This window comes from Symsagittifera roscoffensis, chromosome 10, assembly GCF_963678635.1.
Source record: "Symsagittifera roscoffensis chromosome 10, txSymRosc1.1, whole genome shotgun sequence".
NCBI classification, from domain to species: Eukaryota; Metazoa; Xenacoelomorpha; order Acoela; family Convolutidae; genus Symsagittifera; species Symsagittifera roscoffensis.
The window spans coordinates 15190691-15210612 of record NC_087071.1 but is presented as its reverse complement, the minus strand read 5'-3'; the positions used below and the strand labels follow the sequence as shown (position 1 = coordinate 15210612).

Sequence of the window (19922 nt, the reverse complement as noted above, 5' to 3'; positions counted from 1 at the left end):
AGTCGCCTTTAAAGAAGTTAATGACAGGTTAATCGGCCAAGAATTGATGTCGTGAAATGGTGTGAGACTTTTTGGTCCTGAGCGCATTAAATACTTGAGGGAAGGCAATACGTTTTTTTGGCATATTAAGAAACAAAAATAGGGCTCATTCAGCCTCTCCGGCAAACATAACTCGAATTTTTTCTTTTTTCAATGAGAGTCCAAGTTTTTTGTAGTACCTGTGTTTTATCAATCTTAAGCGCTACTATTTTATCCCAACCTTAAGAAATATTGCTGAAAATTGCTTAAAAATTGCTAAAACCTGGTCATCCAGCTTCTTTTGCTCAGCTTAGTTTTGGTTTAACTCAGATAGTTTTCCTAACAACTGGTCCTATCGAGCTCCTAACCACTAAAAACTGGGCTTCAATACTTTTTTAGCTGTTGAGCTCCATCAACCCCATATTGATATACGGCTGATGATTTATTTTAGCTAAACCTCACATGGGGCTGTGGTTTCCAACATGCACTGAAATTCATTGTGGACTTAAAGAATATGTCATTAAGCAGAGAAGATACTGTGAATATCATGAAAGAAACCCAGAAACTGGAATGTGCCAAACTCAAAAAACAAATTCTTTGGATTTGGTTCAAAAATTGTCCTGTCCACTGGACACAGATGGGCTCATTTTTCAAAGAGATATTGTTTGTCATCGTTTGTGGTCATCAGGTAAGACCAATGATAGAACTAAAAGTTTTTCCTGAGAGCTCATATTTTTGAATAACTTTCAAAAAATTTTGTCGGCTTTTTTTTCGATCGAAACTGTTTTCAGGGCTCACACAAAACGCTATAAAAACGCTATTTTACTAAAATCTGTTTCCATTTTGACAATGGTTTCATACGTTTTTCAAAAAAGGAAAGTGTTTATCGCAAAAATGCTTATCACAAAAGTGCAATTTTCATAAAAGTGCCTATTAGATTTCTTAAGCCGCGTCGGGTCTTGGTCACCATTTTGGTCACTTTTTTTAGGTAGGGTGCTAATTTTTCTAAGTTTTAAGAAAACTGAGCTAAATAAGTTGTCTAGTTTGAACTGAATTCCAATTTTTGGCCATATTTGACGCACATGTTTTAATTTTCAGAATTGGTTAATTTATGAAAAGGAAGAACTATAAGATCACATTTTTCTCTAACACATGATCACTAGTAAGGAAGTTATTTTTCTGAAAATTTGGTTCATAAATATTTTGAGAACAGTTTTTAATTTAAGCCTTTTTCAAATTAGAGGAAATCAGTGAGTCCAATTGTAGAATGGTTAGATGGTGTTCAAACTGGGTTTCAAATTTAAAATTGATGTAGATGATACTGATACCAAAAGAGCAAACTCATTCCCTTTTGCTAGTCCCCACAGTTTCATATGAAACGGGATGAATTTTCCTAGTTTCCTAAAATTGGTCTACAACTTTGCTTCATTTTCACATAAATGAGAAAAAATTGAGACTTGAGTTTGGCAACCTGCAAGTATAATTCAACAAGTGTATTAAGCAAAAAAACGGCATCTACTTTTCTTTAACTTAAATTGATCATACTATAATTTTAGTACTAGTGTATTCCAAATTGAGAATCCATCTAAATTTATCAATAAATAACCGATTCTATTTTTTTCTCTACAAAATATAAACATTTACAGAAATATGTAATTAATCCAATTCGATTATTCTTACCTCCGTTTTTTATTACACGATACCAATTGATTATTTTTGTTTTTAATCTCATTCGCAAATGATTCTTGAAGAAAATTAGTATCGAAACTGGAACTTTATTTTATCAGTTAATCATTTACTAAAACTTCTTTTTTTCTCTACAAACGATAAACGAAAACAGAAAGTTGTAATTAATCAAACTCGATTTTCATTACTTCTGTTTTTATCACGCAATAAAAAATAAATGTTTTTAATTATTTGAATCTCATTCTCATCTTGTTCACGAAGTTGCGAAGTTGAGAGTTAATCTTACTTATTAAATCATTATCAATTATAATCTATTATTCTGTACAAATCATAAACAAAAACCGAAAGAGTAGTTAATCAAGTTCATTTTTGTTTTTACTACTGATTTTATCACAAGATAATAAAAATTTTATTTTTACTATTTGAATCTCATTCTCATCTTATTGGTATAAAGTATAATCATTTTCAATTGTTCATCTTTTATAAGTTTCTAAATTGCCAATTTTGCGTCATCGACCTTGCATATAAAACACCAGTTTATGAGTTCCATATACGTTGGGCTATGTAAAAATTTAGTAAAGTAATGGTTTTTCCAATCAATTCAGTTTTTAATTTGTAAGAAAAATTCGGTTGAGAACTTATCGTGATGCCTCTCTTAGCACATTGAGCGAATTTAACGATTAGTTGGATGAAGTTACAATTTTCTTACCGTGAGAATGTTTGAACCGTAATAATTTTTTTAAAACTATTTTCCCTTGGAAATCAAGTGTTCAACTACATCAGAAGGCAGCAAGACATCTTAGGTTAAAAGTGAGTTTTTTAAAATCACGGTTTTATTTGATTATAAATCTTAATGCTTAACTTTGGTAAATATAATCATTTATAAACGAAAAAAAAAATCTTCGTAAAAATCATATTTTTCAAGCCTAACATTTGATGCGGGATTATACTTTAAGCTTTTTACGAGATATTTCGGGGAATCACCAGAGCAAAAAAAACCGCATAACGGTAAGCAGATTTAAAATGCATCCTAACAATAGTTTGTTTTCCTAAACTTTTTTGTCAGATTAGCGTAAATTAGGGGCCAATAGGATCAAATTCAACATGATTAATTGTGCTAGATTGTACAAATTAGGCTCTTTCAGACCTTTCTCATGGAAAAACTCTAAACAATTTGTTTACTCCAATTTTAAAGTGATTTTTGAAGAAAGGAGAGAATCCAGAACCGAAAAAGAATTCGGTGTTCATTTTAAGCATTTTTTTTCTTGAAAAATTGATTTTTTTCAGACTCAACTCCTAGTGTCTTGCTCGGTCCATGGTATCCCAGAGACTGTAGACACGGAATCCAAAATAGAAAATACTGTGGGATTTCGACAGTCACTCAAAACAGACAATGCGTCTTCCATAGATGGAATGAAACGGGAGAAGGGGAATGCTTCGTAGACCGCAGATCAGATGATGTAGCGCTCGCAAGAAAACTTTCCTGTTTTGCTGATGACGATTATCCCTTTCTTCAAAGAGAAATTCGCTGTGAATCTGACAACATTGGTAAATTGTTTTAAAATTTTTGTAAAAGTAATTTACAGAAACTTTTCTTTTTCTGAAACCAATTTTTTCTCTTATCTACTTCTTCAGTAGATCCATTGAAGCATGCTAAGTAGAATCCGAAAGTCTACTGATTAATTTTAGATCAAAGTCCTGAGCAGAAAGCTGAAGAGCAATTCAAAGCTAAAATGGGCGACTGGTTTCCATCTTGTGGAATGATTGAAAAAACCCATTGTGGAAACTGGAAAGTACAACAAACCCGAGTTTGTGAATACTTCGAAAGAAACGAAACAACAAAAGAATGCGTACCTAAAACAACTACTGATAATGAACTTGCACGCCTATTAAATTGTACTAATGGCTCTAGCTTGAATCTATTTGCGAGAGAACATTTCTGCCGCCTGGACCGATGTGGTAAGTACAATAAATATACTGAGAACTTCTTGTTCCGTTGAAACCATTTTCCTGAAATTTTTCCGTACTGATAAAAATTAAAAAAAAAAAAACAAGAAACTGGTTTTATTATTTGAAAAAATATCAGTTTTTTGGTAAACTCGTCTATGCTTTTTTTTTCAGGTGGAAAAAATGATTGATTTGCCTGACCATGCTGCTTGAATTTGGTTGGCTATTATTAGCCAATCAAATCTACCGCATAAGTTCTATCTAAAGATCTCAAAATTTTGATTTTGGGTCATTTTGTGTATAAGAACTTTATATTTTCCCGCTGAAATGATGTCTCAAAGTGGCCAAAATAACATTATTTGGTGGTGCGCGCAGAAATTTTTCAACGAAAAGTGCGGTATTTGAAAAATTCTGTGGATTTTTTCCTAATTCTATTACTTTGAAACACTCGAGCTGAGCTGAATATCATATGGTCTTTATGTATCCATGGCAACAATTTCTATTAAATACAGAGGCATAAACTTCCAAAATTTGGTCAATAAATCCAAATGAACAAATCAAATTTGAAAAAAAGACTTCCTTCATAACGCTGATAGCGGGTTTTAGGAAACTCAGTCGTTTTTAGTGGCACAACTTAAACGATTTTACCCGATGTGCAAGAGACACGCAATTAACCGCACACAATTTTTTTTTTTCATTGAACAAAAAATAATTGATAAAAATTAATTAGTTTTTCAGCAATCGTTGTTTTTTTTGTTCAAACCCTAGAAGTTTTGAATGTCGTGTCCGCGCACTACGTTCCCAAATTTGTGGCTTCATTGTCCATATTTCACTGCTCAAACTCTCTTCAAATGCTATGCCGAATTCAGTACATTTAGAAATGCAGAACAGTGACCGAAACAGACAAGTGAGGCACACACAGGGCGCCCATTGATCATAATTGATTATAAGGTCGTTTTATAGCAGTAGCCATAAAGTTACAAAAAAAATATTAAAATCGATCATAAGCATTATACTTTAAATTTCATTTGAATCCCCCATAAACGACTATAACCAATAAATATGGATCTTGGTTCAGAAATTTTTGATAAAATTATCAATTTTAGCTAGAAAATCATCTTATTTTCAGTTTAGTGTTAGTTGTTGCGAATTTTGTCTCCTTGCTTATGAATTCTCACATTTAATATTAAAGATCGATTTTTTTAAATAGTCTTACTGCTGTTTCAATTCTCAATTTATGGCAATTTATGGCAATTTAGCAGATTCCAAAGGTTGAACCCCGTCTCTATTACCACTCGAACCCGCACCCTACCCCCTCAGTATGAATTGTTCAAAATGGATTATCTTTGCCAGAAATAATCTATTAAAATGCTAAGAACTATGGATTATATTCAAGTATCAATTTTTTTTTCATTAGACTCCTCTTCAAGTAACTTTATCTTGAGTTTTTTTAAAGTTAGTTTCTTTCATTTGCAGACGTAGAAGCTATTTTCCATGAAACGGAGCCCAATGATTGGCCACATGAAACTGCACATTTCGAAATAGTTGGACAAACAGCGAAAGGAGACACATGTTACATTGGTTATCTCTGCAACCTCGAAGTCAAAAACGAAACATTTCTATTTGCAAACCCCCTAAATTTGAAGAAAAATGGCAGAAGGTGGAATACCTTTTTCATTTAAATTTTTTTTTTGTTTCAACTCGTTAAAGTTTTTATTTATTCTTGTGAGGATCTCCATTTAGTAAGATTTACAAAAGATTTGGGTTTGTAATTAATAGATAGCAATTTCTCCAGATTTGTTCCAATTTTCGAAGATAATAACGGAATATAAACGCTTGAGGTGATTTTTTATTCAGATCAGGAGCAAACAAAAACAAATTTTTCCTATACCCCTGTGAAGTTAAAAATACTAGTATTCAGGGGCGATTTTACTTGGTAAGTGGGCTAGCGACTTCACTTCAGGGATTCGACCACCTCAACAAGCAATTAAATTGTTATTATTATGTGCAATCCCTTTCTGAAGTTGCCTTTGACGCCACTGTATAACTAAATTTAAATAAGAGCGCGCGCTGAAAAAATGCAATTTTTGGTCAAACTTTTGTTGCAGTAAATTTTATCCAAATCTGGACTCTATAGTGCTCTGAGAGCGCTCGGAAAATTAATTTGGTGGACCTGAAAAAAAGTATTTTCTTTTGAACAAAACTTTTGACTTTTTTTTGAAAATCCGGCCCATCTCAAGTAAATTCTAGATCTGCCCCTGCTAGTTTTCATTTATACCTTAGGAGTATTAATATAGGAGAATTGTAAAATATCATCTCTATTGCCTAAGTTGGTCTTGAACAAAAAAATTTTTGAGCATTTATATTACATATGAAGTTTCCAATTATAAAAGCCGGAACAACATCATTTCAAGAACATACTTTTAAGAACAAATCAAAACACTCAGAATTTTCAACTAATTTTATCTCCACTCAAAGCTAAAGAAAAACGTTTTAAATTATTGTTTGACACAAAGGGAATATCTCAGAATTTTTCTCATAAGAATCTTCAATTTCTTACCAAATTCGACACTTCAGATTGTAACAATAAACGGACTTTTTCTTATAAGAATTTGTTGGGTAGGAATGCGCTTTAACTGTTCTTCCAATGTGAACACCTTATAATTGATTGCCACCCCTGTAGAGAAATAACTCAATTGTTAACCATCTAAGAACCTTTATCTAGTAAAAAAAACGTCCCTCTCTTGAAAGGGGGCTTATTGAAAAGATCCGTAGGAATCAGCTGGTCGTTTATTTCCCGCTCTTTAAAATTTAAGGCATCACATGTACCCGCTAACTGTCAAATGTCCTCCTCAAGTGCAGATGTTGAAGAACGAGACATTTGCCAAAATCCACATTCGACCGCATTTGCCAAACATAGAGGAAGCTCCCACTTGGAAGTTTATCAAGGTTAGATGAGTTAATTTTTAAGTTTAGGTGATTCCATTCTGAACAAATGGTAATGCGAAAGTTCTCAACAAAAACAACTCACAGAAACCACTAGCAACAGAAGAGAATTCGCAACAAAAGACAAGTGACAGCAAAAGAAAATTCGCAAAACAATACAACTCTCAGTAAAATTTACAACTCGCAAAAAAGTTCCAAGCTTGCCAATTTCATAAGTTGTAAATCATTTTTCAAAACTTGCGGTCCTTAATTTTAGCGAGTTATTCGTTTTTGTTCCGACTTTCGTACGAAAGTAACGGAATATTTGTGCTCGGGGTGGGTTTTTTTTTCTTCAGACAAATTTCGACTTTTTAACTAGCCTTTTTTGACGGATTTTTTTTATCAGTCAAAAGGTATTGTTGTCCTGAGCTTATATTTGAAACGATAATTCAACTGTGATCATTTTTCGTAAAGTTATGGGGGTTTAAAGATTGCCATTTTGGCCAATTTGGGACAATTAACGCACGATACATTTCGCGGTATTAACGCTTAAGCGGAGATTTAATCCGTCTTATAAATCGTTCTAAATTGGTTGAAACAAGCTTATTTGCCATTATTGATTTGTTACAAGGAGCGAAATTTATTCTTTTGTAGTTTATATGGCGTGTGGGTGAATGGTTTTCATTAAAAATTTCAAATTTTAGAGAAAAAAAATTACATTTTGTTTTATTACATTTACTTTTTGAATGTTATTACTGCTCCATAAACCTTAAAAGGCAGTCGGAACATTCAGGGCTTCGCCCTGATACGAGCAGTCTTCTTACGATTTGTCTTTTGTCGCGAGTTGATGCGGTACCAATGGAAACGAATTGTCACGAAAAATTCAGGTGATGTTCGTGAAAATCGCAAATGTATGTGAAAACCACAGTTTTGGTCATTACTGAACTAAACCAGATGTTGCATACGAACAATCAAAAAAGTTTGAATTGTTTTCTAGCAATGCTGAATTTAAAAGCAAGGACTTAAGAATTGACAACTGAATATACAACTAAATATTAAAGCATTTGTTAACTAGATGGGTTCACCCGTTAGTTTTGGGAAAAATTTCCAGCAAGCAAATTTTTTGGAAACAATCACAGACTACATGGGATTATACAAGACTCAGAGTGAATTCAAATCATCAGTTTTTGAGATGAGATGGTTGAGTTGAGAGGTTTAATGCGGTAAGAAGAATTGAGATCGAAGGAACTGGCAGTAATTGAGATCGAATTGACAAAAGTTGAGATCAAATTTGGCTGTAGGGCAGGAATTGAGATTGAACCTAGCAGGAATTGAGATCAAATCTGACATAAATTGAAATCGATTTTGATGGTAAGTTGGTAGAAATTGAGATTGAACTTTTGATACTTCAACTGGTAGCTCAACCATTAGCAACAAATGCGATTGAATTTAAAATACTACCATATATGTAACTGGAGCTCAAAACAAAATGCGGATTCTGCTTACATTTTGTGGATTCCGCTTACAGTTGCGGATTCCGCAAAAGCTCAGTTTTTATTTTCCTATGTTTTATTATTTGTTTGTGGATACCACAAATTGTTCCGGATTTCGCAAATACTATTGCAGATTCTGCAAAATCACCTACTTTTTAGCGAGTTCGAGGGGAACAGTGTTTTAGCTTTTTGTTTGTGGGATCCAAAACAGCAAAGAAGATCAAATAATATGCAAAGTTGCGGATTCCGCCACAAACCTGATTTTGGCCTGTTGCGGAATCCGCTTGCACTCACAAAATGCATAGTTTGGCCTCGTAATAACTAAAACAATTTGAGGAAATTTTTCGTCTGACCACGTATCAGTATTTAAAAAGTTAATTATATCTAATTTTTTATTTCTCACCAATTTCAGCTAGGAGTTATGGTAAACAGAAACTGGGCCATTTACGAAGGCGCAGAAGTTTGGAAGCCTACATCACTCAATCCTACAACAGAAATTTATCCTGAAAATAAAAGGTCTGAAAACGTAAGTAACTTTGCTAGTCTTACTGCCAGAGAGCAAACTAGCAACAATGTGTTCTCGACATACCAAGACAAAATTTCATACTGCAAAGGAACGATGTGTGAACAAAACCGGCGAAGCTTCTACGTCAAGGCATTCTTCTTTTACTACTCTTCAGGGAACTTGCTAACTGCCCCCTCCAACCACCCATCCCCCCTCCACACACACACACACAATATTGGCAAAAGGTAAACCCTCTAAAATATACTTAAATCTTCTTTTGCGTTACCGTTGAATTAGTTATTTATAGGTAAGAGAACTATTTTTTAGGTACCAAAAAGGGTTATAATTAACAAGATTCATAACAAACTTCAAACAATAGACGTTTCCGTCAGCATAGCGAATTTTCGGACTCTAGTTGAAGCTAGTAATCCAAGAAGCTTAAGTTTTTAAGAATTTTGTGCCAAAAGATTTTAAGTTTGGACGTGGAATTTTTAATATAGGTATCATCAGTGGCGTGAGCAAAATTGTTTATATGGGGGATGGTTTTTCGAAAAAAAATATATACTTTTATCGAACTTTTTTTATGTCGACTTATTTGGTTTTCCAAGCTCTCCGAAAATACTGTAAAGACCCCATTTTGTCAAAAATTTTCTCCGCTGCTGGGCTTTTTTGAAAAGAACAGGCTAAAAATGACATTTTGAGCAGTTTTTATAAAAGGCGTGGGCCAAAAACAAATTACTTTTTTTGGTGCGCGCTCCTCCTCAATTTAAAATTATTGGCGCCGAAATTTTTTTGTGTTTGCCAGCCAAAATCGAACTTGTGAAACTATACAAAAGGGGGCATTTTTTGGAAAAATTTGCAACCAATAATGAAGGGGGCGTTTGAATTTTGCATCTAATATCCCGCATATTGCAATGAGTGAGAGGGGGGTTGGGAAAGATTGTAACTTATCAATTTTAGTGCGTAATATTTTTTTGCCTTTCGTAACTACCGGTCTTACTGTACAAAGCAAAAATTGAGTTTCTTTGACTTAGTCTCTCAATCAATTTTTCTGACAAATTGTCAAAACTTGATAAGTTTTCGAGCCAAAAATGCAACAATGAATATGTTAGTCATCAAAGAGATATTGAATTTTTTTTTTGCTTTTTTAAATCCAACATTTTCTCATATCTTTCCTTTGAAAAATCCCTTTTGATTAAAGTACGTTTATTAGACTTTTGAACTCAACTTAGCATCAGCCTTAAGGATCAGTGGTGCAGTGGTGACTTCCATTAAGAGAAATTGCTACTGCATACAATACCATTATCTATGTGAACTAAGTTAACGAAAAAACTAATAGTACCCTTTCACAAACCTAAAAATTCTAATAAAAACACATTTCACAGATATTTGCATAAAAGGTGTAAGTGATTTTTAAAAGGTTCTTTTTCGTGATTTGCCATGAAAGTTGGTGCATCGTCATGAATAAAACTCATCAAGTGAATTTGTATAATTTTTTTGGCGATAATTTCAAAAACTTCATCAACTAGTTTCGAAGTTTTTTTAAAGAACTTTTTCCAACGCAACTTTTTTTGCACTCAATTAAAAGTTTCTGATGTTCAAAAACTCGATTTTCTTTCAATTTCTCCAAAAAAAAGTTTTTTTTTCAAAAACTCTCATGAAACCTATTTATATGCTGCTTTCTTGTATGCATTGGGCAATGCATGATCAATCATTAAAAAAAATTGGCATTTTTTAAAATGGTTGCTATATTTAAAATGTGCAGTGCTTTCATTATTTTTTTCTTAATCATCTATATTCAGGTCATTTCCAAGAAAATGTATATGAATGACTGTTAGATCTTTGGTGACTCAAATTTTGAGTCGCCAGATTATATGTTTTTTGTGTTCTGTTACAAACACAACCCAAGCAAAGTGAGAAGAATAAAATTTTTAAAGTTATTTTTTTATGGAAAAATGTTATTCATAAATTTTCTATGAAGTTTTCACAACAAAAGAAAACTGCATGAAAAGTGGGTAATTCGAATTTTTGCATAAATGAAAACTGTATGACTAGCGTTTGTGGTCAACCTGGGTAATGATTGATATTTAGCAGTAAAAAAACTATTTTATTTACTTATTTCAACAACGATGTTTTTAGCCAACAAAACCTCCAAATAAACAACTATGCAATGGTATATTTTGCAAAAAGTTTGAATAAACCATCTAAAATTGATCCAGTCACAAATGCATTGAGTAAAAAAGTCAAAAAATTTGCCACATGGAACATATAACAAACAAGGTTTTTGAATTTTTTTTCGAAAATGTTTGTTGCAGTTAGAACAAAAGTAATTTTTTTCCGTCAAAACGAGATTTTTTTGGAAGTATGGCTTCCAAGAAATATGGAACAAATATACCTGTTTCTAAGATAAATACCACAGTTTATGTTGGAAAAACGCATTTTTTATGCAATTTACGCGAATCATTGGGAGAATTGTGTTTGATTTTATTTGAAATTTCGTGTCCATTACGTAGTCCCAAAAACAAAAAAAAATGTAATTGTTTGTTTTTTAAATAGTTTTTTATAAAGAAAGTCGCTGAAAAAATGTTTTGCAACATTTTTTTTCGCGGACAATGAATTATCAGTCAAAAACTTTACATTTTAATTCTCATATTCAAAAACTAAGCAAAATATTGGAAATATGTAGTTAAATTATATCGCTTGCCTTTTTCTCAATTTGATTAGACATCGGCTAAATTTATCGAAAGATTTTTTTGTTTTTAGGTCGGCAAAATTAATAATCTGAGCTCTAAATCACTCTAAAAACCTTATGTTGACCAAACTTTCTTCGCCGCAGTGAAAGTTTTGAGAAAACAGGCCTAAAATTTTGCTCCCTTTTTTAGATTAGTATATACTAGCGTCTTTCAGCCGAAAACGGATACATCAAAATACTAAAATAGGGACTCTTATGCCGAATTTTCTAGTATTTTTCTGAAGATATTTTTAGGCATATATCTTTGAAACATAAAAAAACTGATAGCTAAAAGCTTGTTCTTGGGCATGAAGTTCTCAAAAAAGCAAATCTAACTACGACGAAGAAGAATGCGACAGATTTACAAATGGGTTGGTGGAAAAAGAATCTGGCGGTGTTCAGGAGCCCTTGTAGCAGAACAATGGGTGCTTACCCCGTTGATTTGCGCAGAAGCTTCAACCAATAAAAGTATGCTCATGTTTTATTTAGTTATTGCCTTTTTGTTTTCTTAAAGTCATCTTCTTCATTAAAAAAATTTCCATGAAAACTTGAAAAAAGAAACTAAAAAAAACGATACTTTCAATGAGAAATTATTGAAATTAGTGAAATATTTTTTTTGCACAATCACTTCAACTCTCAAACAAACAGTTTCCAAATCAATTTTGCACAAAAAATTGTCTATATTATGTCTATACAAACAAAAAAAATTGTCTAATACGTAGACCAGTTGCTCGAAAATTTATTTTAGAAAGCCGTTTTTAATTTTTTTTCGTGCATTCAGCGGAAACCAAATTTTTGTTTCTACTTGGTACTGCACATTTTGTCTTTTTTTTTAAAAAAAAAAGGGGTCGTAATTTATGGCTGGTGAAAAAACTGCAGCCGAGCTAAATTGGATGATTTTTAATTAGTGATGCTTCAGAGCTTGTTAGTATTTCATAGCCTAAAAAAGGTCACACCTCGAGAACATCCTAGTTCCGACCTTGAGCTAGTCGAAGCCTTTTTATACATATAAGGGTTTCCAATTTATGTGATTTTTTCTGAGATCTTTGCCTAATAAAACTAGCTGTCACAGCATACCACAAATGTGATGGCTCTATGAGGTGGAGTTCTCAGCTACAGGGATGTTTAAAAATGTGTAGTTCATTTAAAGCCATTCAGTTCATGAAATTTTTTTGCTCGTTCAAAACGAACTGCAAATCAAGACAAAAAAAAACAAAAAACTGACACGCTTTTTCAGTGAAATCACTTAACTGCATAAAACAAATTAGTTTTCATGCGTTTTTGTTATTGTTTTTAATGTACTTTCGAAGAGAAAAATGATTATAACAGTGAAACCTATTTTAATAAGTTATTTCATACACAAAAAAAATGACTGAACGCAGTAGCGTACCGGGGGCGGGGGCAACTGATTTTTTCTTAATTCTGGGTGCCAAACTTTCCCAAAGGGTCCCCCTTTTGGTATAACTTAACGACATCCATTTTTGGCTGAACATTCTCACAGTTTTTCTTAAGGTGCATTCAGCGTCAATATAACTAATTTTGAGGAGGGGCGCGCGCCAAAACACAGAATTTTTTTCGCCTTCTTTTTGAAAAGTTTGTCTGCGACGCAGATTATTATTGCTAAAGCGGAGGTCTTTTTAGTATAGTCAGATAGTTCGGAAGTCAAATTAATTTGTATTTTGATAACTAGTATGGTATTTTGTCAGAAAACATGTAAATAATCTAAGTTTGTCAAAAAAAAACTAGATAAAGCACCAGTTTTTTTACACACGGGCGGATCTTCACGAGGAGGGGGCGGATTTTCAAAAAAAATCTGAACATTTTATCGAGCTTTTTTTTACGTCGACCTAGTTGATTTTCCGAGCGGTCTCAGAGGACTATAAGGACCCTCTGTTGACAAAAACAATTGCGCTGAGGCCAATTTTTCAAAAAAAAAAAACGTTTTTGATCACTTTTGGAAAACTTTGAAGAAAAAAATTTTGGCGCGCGCTCCCCATCAAGTTTAGTGTATATTGGCGCCCATGGCGCCTTCAGAAAAGTTTGAGGTTTGGTCGGCCGAAAACGCATGTCATAAAACATACTAAAGGGGGACCCTTTGGTTGGCGTGGGGGTCGAATCCCTGAGAAGAAACCCCAAGTCCGCCCCTACTCTTACACCTAAAGCTCACTTTTAAAGTCTGGCAAAATTAGCAATCCGGTGAAGCATATAATGTAATTAATTGTTAATTGTAGTTTAAAACGTTGTTGATCTCAGGAGGGGGTTGGATAAAAACTCGAAATAACCGCAGATAAGAAGCGTAGATACAACCTAAATTATAGAAACCCACTTTTGTTTCTTGTTAGGCACATGATTGTTAAGTAAAAGATGACCTTTTTAAATCTTAATCTCAACAATGCCGCTCGTATCTTTTTTTTGTGAAAGCCATCCTCCGACACGCATATAAAATTTAAAAGGATAGGTTTCGCTACTAGTAACAAATCATTTATAGCAAATTAGCTTCCTTAAACAAATTTGGAAGAATTTAAACATCCGCTTCCTTCAACCATTTAAACATCCGCTTACGCGTTTATAGCGCAAAATATATTGCGCCAAATCGTCCCAAATTGGCCAAAATGGCAATATTTAAGCCCTTATAACTTTACGAAAAATTACCACAAGTGCAAAAACTTTTCGAATTTAAGCCCAGAACAACAATATCTTTTGAATGATATAAAAAATGTCCTTCCAAAATGGCTAGTTAAAAAGTCGAAATTTGTCTGAAGAAAAAAAACCACCCTGAGCACAATTATTCCGTTTCTTTCGTATCGAAAGTCGGAAAAATAAGCTTTCTTCAACCACGTTGGAACGATTTCTCAGACCGATTAGTTCTCCGCTTAAGCGTTAATACCGCGAAACGTATCGCGCAATAATTGCCCCAAATTGGCGAAAATGGTAATCTTTAAACCCCCTTCACTTTACGAAAAACAATCACAGGTGAACTATCTTTTCAATTTTAAGCTAAAGACAACAATACCTTTTGAATGCTATTTAAAATTCCGTCAAAATTGACTAGTTAAAAAGTCGAAGTTTGTCTGAAGGAAAAACAAGACTGCTCGTATCAGGGCGAAACCCTGAATGTTCCGACTGCAATTTGAGGTTTATGGAGCAGTAGTAACATAAAAAATTAAATGTAATAAAATAAAATGAAAAAAAAAATTTCTAAACTTTGAAACTTTTTTTTATGAAATCACCCCCACACGCCATATAAAGTACAAAAAAATAGATTTCGCTCTTTGTAACAAATCAATTATGGCAAATAAACTTGTTTCAACCAATTTAGAACAATTTATAAGACGGATTAAATCTCCGCTTAAGCGTAATAGCGCGAAATATATCGCGCGTAAATTGTCCCAACTTTAGAAAAATGATCACAAGTGAAATATTTTTTTTTTCAAATTTAGGCTGAGGACAACAATACCTTTTGAATGATATTTATAAATTCCGTCAAAAATGGCTAGTTAAAAAGTCGAAATTTGTCTGAAGAAAAAAAAACCACCCCGAGCCCAAATATTCCTTTATTTTCATACCGAAAGTCGGAACAAAAACAAACCCGAGTACAATATTCCGTTACTTTCTTTACAAAAATTGGAACAATAAGCTTTTTTCAACCAATTTGGAACGCTTTCTAAGACCGATTAAATCTCCGCTTAATAGCGCGAAACGCATCGCGCGTTAATTGCCCAAAATTGACCAAAATGGCAATCTTTAAACCCCCATAACTTTACAAAAAATGATCACAGGTGTAATATCTTTCCAAATTTAGGCTCAGGAACACAATATCTTTTGAATGATATAAAAAATTACCATCAAAAATGGCTAGTTAAGAAGTCGAAATTTGTCTGAAGAAAAAAAAACCACCCCGAGCACAATTATTCCGTTACTTTCGTTACAAACGTCGGAACAATAATAGCCTTTTTTGCCACCATTTCTGTAAACTTTAAAAACAAACAGGCTACAATCAGAGTTTTGTATAAATTTTTTATATTGTCATCGAGGAAAATTTGTTGAGAATGGTCGGCTAAAAATGGATCTGATCAAATTTTATCAAAGTTGGACATTCTGTGTGTTCAATGAGCCAAATTTTGGGCCATGGTTTTGAGCCATAATTTGAGTCAAATTATATGGCCATAATATCGCACCTAAATGTATAGGTTAGAGTTTAAGATCCAATTTTCGAAGCAAAATGAATTAGTGCAACATGCCATTAAGGTAAAACTTTAAGCTAAGTTGATTTTTAGTGAAGAGGTTCCTGTTCTAGTTCATTTTGTCGTTTCATTTCAATTTCTAGGTCGGTAGTAAAACACGTGGGAATTTTATTGCATGAAAAACCAAATCGCAACTTTTAACTTGTTCGTTTCAGCAAAATATGAAGCTGAAATTCGGGACTTCACAAACCTACACAGTACAGGATTTTTTACTACTATAACAGAGGAAGTAAAAGTCCCATCCACGTAAGTGAAAAGTATAAACTGGCATTGATTTATAACGTCTACGCGTTTTATCCTTTTAAACGTGGAGCCTAAAAATTGGTCGCGATGGTCTTGAATTGAAGTTGCGACAGTCTGGTAGTTATTCAAAACAGTCCTAAAATGTTTGCAAAAATCTGGCGAAAAACATGAGATAGTCTGGGTATTTATCACGTACGTTTAAAAAAACGGACATTCTGGAAAAAAAAATTGCGAAAAAATTTGGAAATTAGTTGCCATAGTTCGGATGTAAATCGAAAACTTTACGCTTCAAACCATACAAAAGCGATATTTGAAGGTGAAAATTACAGTTTTTTGAGGACTTGTTAACACCACTCTAAAAATTTCAAGAATCAAGAACATAAACTCAGATAGGTTTGTTAGGACATAAATTGAGTTTACTTAAAACCGTTATTGATTAGACCTTGAGAAAATTGGTCTGCAAAAACTATACATCCATTTTGTATTTAAAAAAACAAAAATTGTACCAGTCGTAGCCTTTTTTTTCAATTCGCGGACTCTTTTTTCAGTCAAGATTTTTTTTGCTTTTTTTGTTTCTCTGTTAGATCCGAAACAAGAAATTTTGTTTTTCATTTTGCCGAAACTTTAGAAAGAGAAAATATTTTATTCCAGACTGGATTTATTTGTTTTGCAAAGATAACTTTGAATTGGCAGCAATAACTTATACTTTTGAGCTTTGTTTTTGCCTATTTTGGGCGTTAAAATACCATGGTCATCTTTAAACATTCTCTGGTTGTTCTTCATCTCAGAACTTGTTGCAGATACTTTGTACAAAAATATTCCGTTCGTGGACAAAACTTCTTGATAAATTTTTCCATCGCGCAGATTCGGTTTTTGTTTTTGTCCATTTTGCCACAATCACAGACAGTTATTCTTCGGTCGCGCCAGTCGCGGACATTTTTTTTGTCGCGCGGGTCGCAGACACATCTCTCCGGTCGCAAAATATGGAAACGCTTTAATTTTTTCACGTTACTCTGGAAATACTGAAACTGGACCGGAAAACTTTGAGCATTAAACCACAAGCTCGGAGCAGATAACTTAAAAGTAGGCGACAAAAGCCACTGTTTCAGAAGAGATTCGAGATATCAAATGTTTGGATTGTTCAAACTGGAAAACGCAGCACCACCAGAAGAATTTTCTCCAATAAAACTGTGCGATGACCCACTTCACATGCCAGAAAAACTAAGGGGCGAAGGATTTCTATTCCTGTAGTGGCGTTTCATGAGTTATTTTAAGGAGCAGTTTTTCGAAAAGGGTCAAAATTTTGTTGTTGACCTAATTGATTTTTCGAGTTTTCCAAAAACGGTACGAAGACCTTTAAAATTTTTCGATTATTTTGAACAAATAAATTAACAAAAAATTTTTGCTCAGGAGGCCCAAATGCAGGGGCATATTTAGGCCTGGGAGGGGGTGGGGGCATTCTTTTTTGGGAATTTGACACCCTCACCAACCAAAAAGTACCTCGTTTGTTATTTTTTTATGATATGCATTTTCGGTCGACCATCCCTAAATACTTTCAAAATGCGCTTTTGGCGCCAATACATACTAATTTTGTAGGGCAGTGCGCGCCAAATTTTTGTTCATACGGCCCAAAACCTATATTTATCTAAAATTTTGCTGCGTCCCTAAAACTTGTCACAATAGGTTCTTTATACGGTTTTGGGAGCGATCGGAAATTCTGTGGAAACACATTTTGAGAGTTTGCGCACCCTCTCGAGAAATTTGTAGATCGCCCGTGCCCATATAGTTTCGCAAAATATTTATGAAGGGAACTCTCTCAATAAATCATCAGTAAAAAATAGCTCATGATATGAGATTTTTGTATGTATGACAATCTGTTCATATAAGCTTGGCTTAGGATGACTAAAAATGCAATTTTAAGTGAGTACAACCTTACTCGCAGTTCTAGGGGGGACAAAAATAGAAAATCTTCGCCCCTCACCCACTCTCAAGGATGATTGGAATTGGCTTCTGGGAATCTCCTGTTAAATACCCGTGAGATAACAAGCGTCTGGTGACAGGCGACAATCTTGATTCGCCTAATATTTTGCCAACATTTGTAGAAAAATTAGCCAACCGGTCAAAAAGTTTCCTCAGTTTTTTTTGTCTAATTATGTATCTAAAACGGTTTGGCTCAAACGATAACACAAGAACTATCGCAAAATTTTTTTGAAATGCTTTTGAGGCCTTTTTTGCAGAATGATCTTGCAAATTTCCTTGTGTGGAAACATTATTCTTTCCGGAAGAAAAATAGCTTTGCACGCGAAGACAACCCATAGTAATTGTATACGAAGTGTAATGGTAGCATTTAAGAAAAACATTTAAGCCAATCTACAAATGGGAACAAGAGAAATTTATTACCACATAAGTTTAACGATTGACAAATTTGCTTAATGTGTTTTGTGATTGAAACATACAAAATATTTCTAGCTAATAGACTAAACTAATCAATTATATGATAAAATTATCAAAAATTTGATTTTTTTCCGCTAGAGATGCAAACTTAGGTCAAACAGTCCAAAAAAGACTTTGAAAATTTTATTTTAAAAAAACCTGCAACTTTCTACATAGACTTTTTCAATCTAATTTAGGACTTGAACAATTTATTTTTGATCCGAGCTTAAATTCGGATTTAGTGTGACCGTAGTGGAATTGGATCTCCATGATGTTTTTCTTGCGCTCACTGTAAGTTTTTGTAATTAGATTCTTGCAAGATAACTTCACACTTGCATGAGCTCGCAATATAACATCATCTTGCAAGATTTTGTAAGATAACCCTCAACTGCAAGAATCTTGCAAGAAACTTGCAAAATATTGCATGATGACTTTCCTAAATCGACCAGGGGTTAAAAATTTTTCATAGAAATAAAAACAAAATTTTCAAACTTGATTTTAAACCAACATTTTCCAAACAAGTGGCACGCAAAATCATAGAATATCATTCTACACCGTAAAATTGTTATATATGTTTCTGAAGCGTAATACGATTCTAAAGTTTCTTTTCATAGGCTAGGTTTTTTTTCCATTGTCAAGCACTAATTTTAATTCAATCACAAAGTTTTTAGCGTGCAAAAAGTTGAAAAAAAAACGCTTCCATGGCATATCTGTAAAAAAGTTCTGCAAAAATCTGAAATGATGGAAGTTGTAAGGGAAAATTTTATGATTATTTTGTTTTCAAACTTGACGCAAAAATCAAAAGATGTTTTTTTTGTTATGGAAAAACGCTATTACTTATTTTTGGCGAAAGTGCTAAATATGCTCATTTTTAAGTTTTTGGAATTGTATGACTAGCATTTTGCTATTAAAAGGAACTGTATGGCGATCTTTTTTGTCAAACATGCGATTTATGCAAAGTTTTTGATCAAAACTTAAGTTTTGATGAGCCTAGTTTTCACATGTCAACAAATGGATTTAAGATGGCTATTTTAGGTTGACTAGTTTTAAACTAATTTTATACGCGTTTTTGCTGCTTTGTATTTTCCACAATCACTTTTATTTCACTATATAATCATGTTAAAATCCAACAGGTGCTAATAAGAATGTAAATAACGCTCTCCATTAGCGAAATTGCAAATAGCACAAACAAGCCTTTAAGCTTTTGAGATTTTCAAAGTATTCTTAAGTTTCAGAGTTTAGCGAAATGATAGAAAAAAGTTGGCGATTGACCAAACTTTCTCTAGTTGTGTTAGTAGTATTGAGAAAAACAGCCATCCTGAAATATTTTTGAAATGAGAAGTCTGCAACCCGCTGTTTTTCGTCAATTTCGAAAATATGAATTCGATAAAAGAAAATAAACTGGGTTTTTTTGAGCTCGATAATTATCGGTTTTAATGAGCTCATTGACACTTTTTAAATTTTGTATTTGCTAAGCTTTAAATTATGTAAAAAGTAAAAATTTTCATCATAAAAGTGTTGCCTGTGATGAAAAATTGTCGCCACCATGTTGCAGAGAAGAGCCGGAATACAAGCCAGCTCATGAACATGGTCTTCAAGAAATTGATGTGAGAGAGTACGGCTATCAGCTTGGTACCGACACCGAAGTATTATATGCAGTGACGCGTCCCTTTTACGACCCACTTGTCAGTCACAAA

At 33.4% G+C, this 19922-nt stretch overlaps 1 protein-coding gene across 1 annotated transcript in view; it reads left to right on the top strand.

Annotated features, from left to right (window-relative positions):
* The first annotated feature begins 1988 nt into the window (after nt 1-1988).
* The window catches only part of LOC134855618 (kinesin light chain 1-like), a 238833-nt gene continuing 220899 nt past the window's right edge, over nt 1989-19922 (top strand). Inside the window, exon 1 of the mRNA XM_063872159.1 lies at nt 1989-1999. The gene's annotated coding sequence lies outside the window, so the exon portion shown is untranslated. The remainder of the gene's footprint in view (nt 2000-19922) is intronic.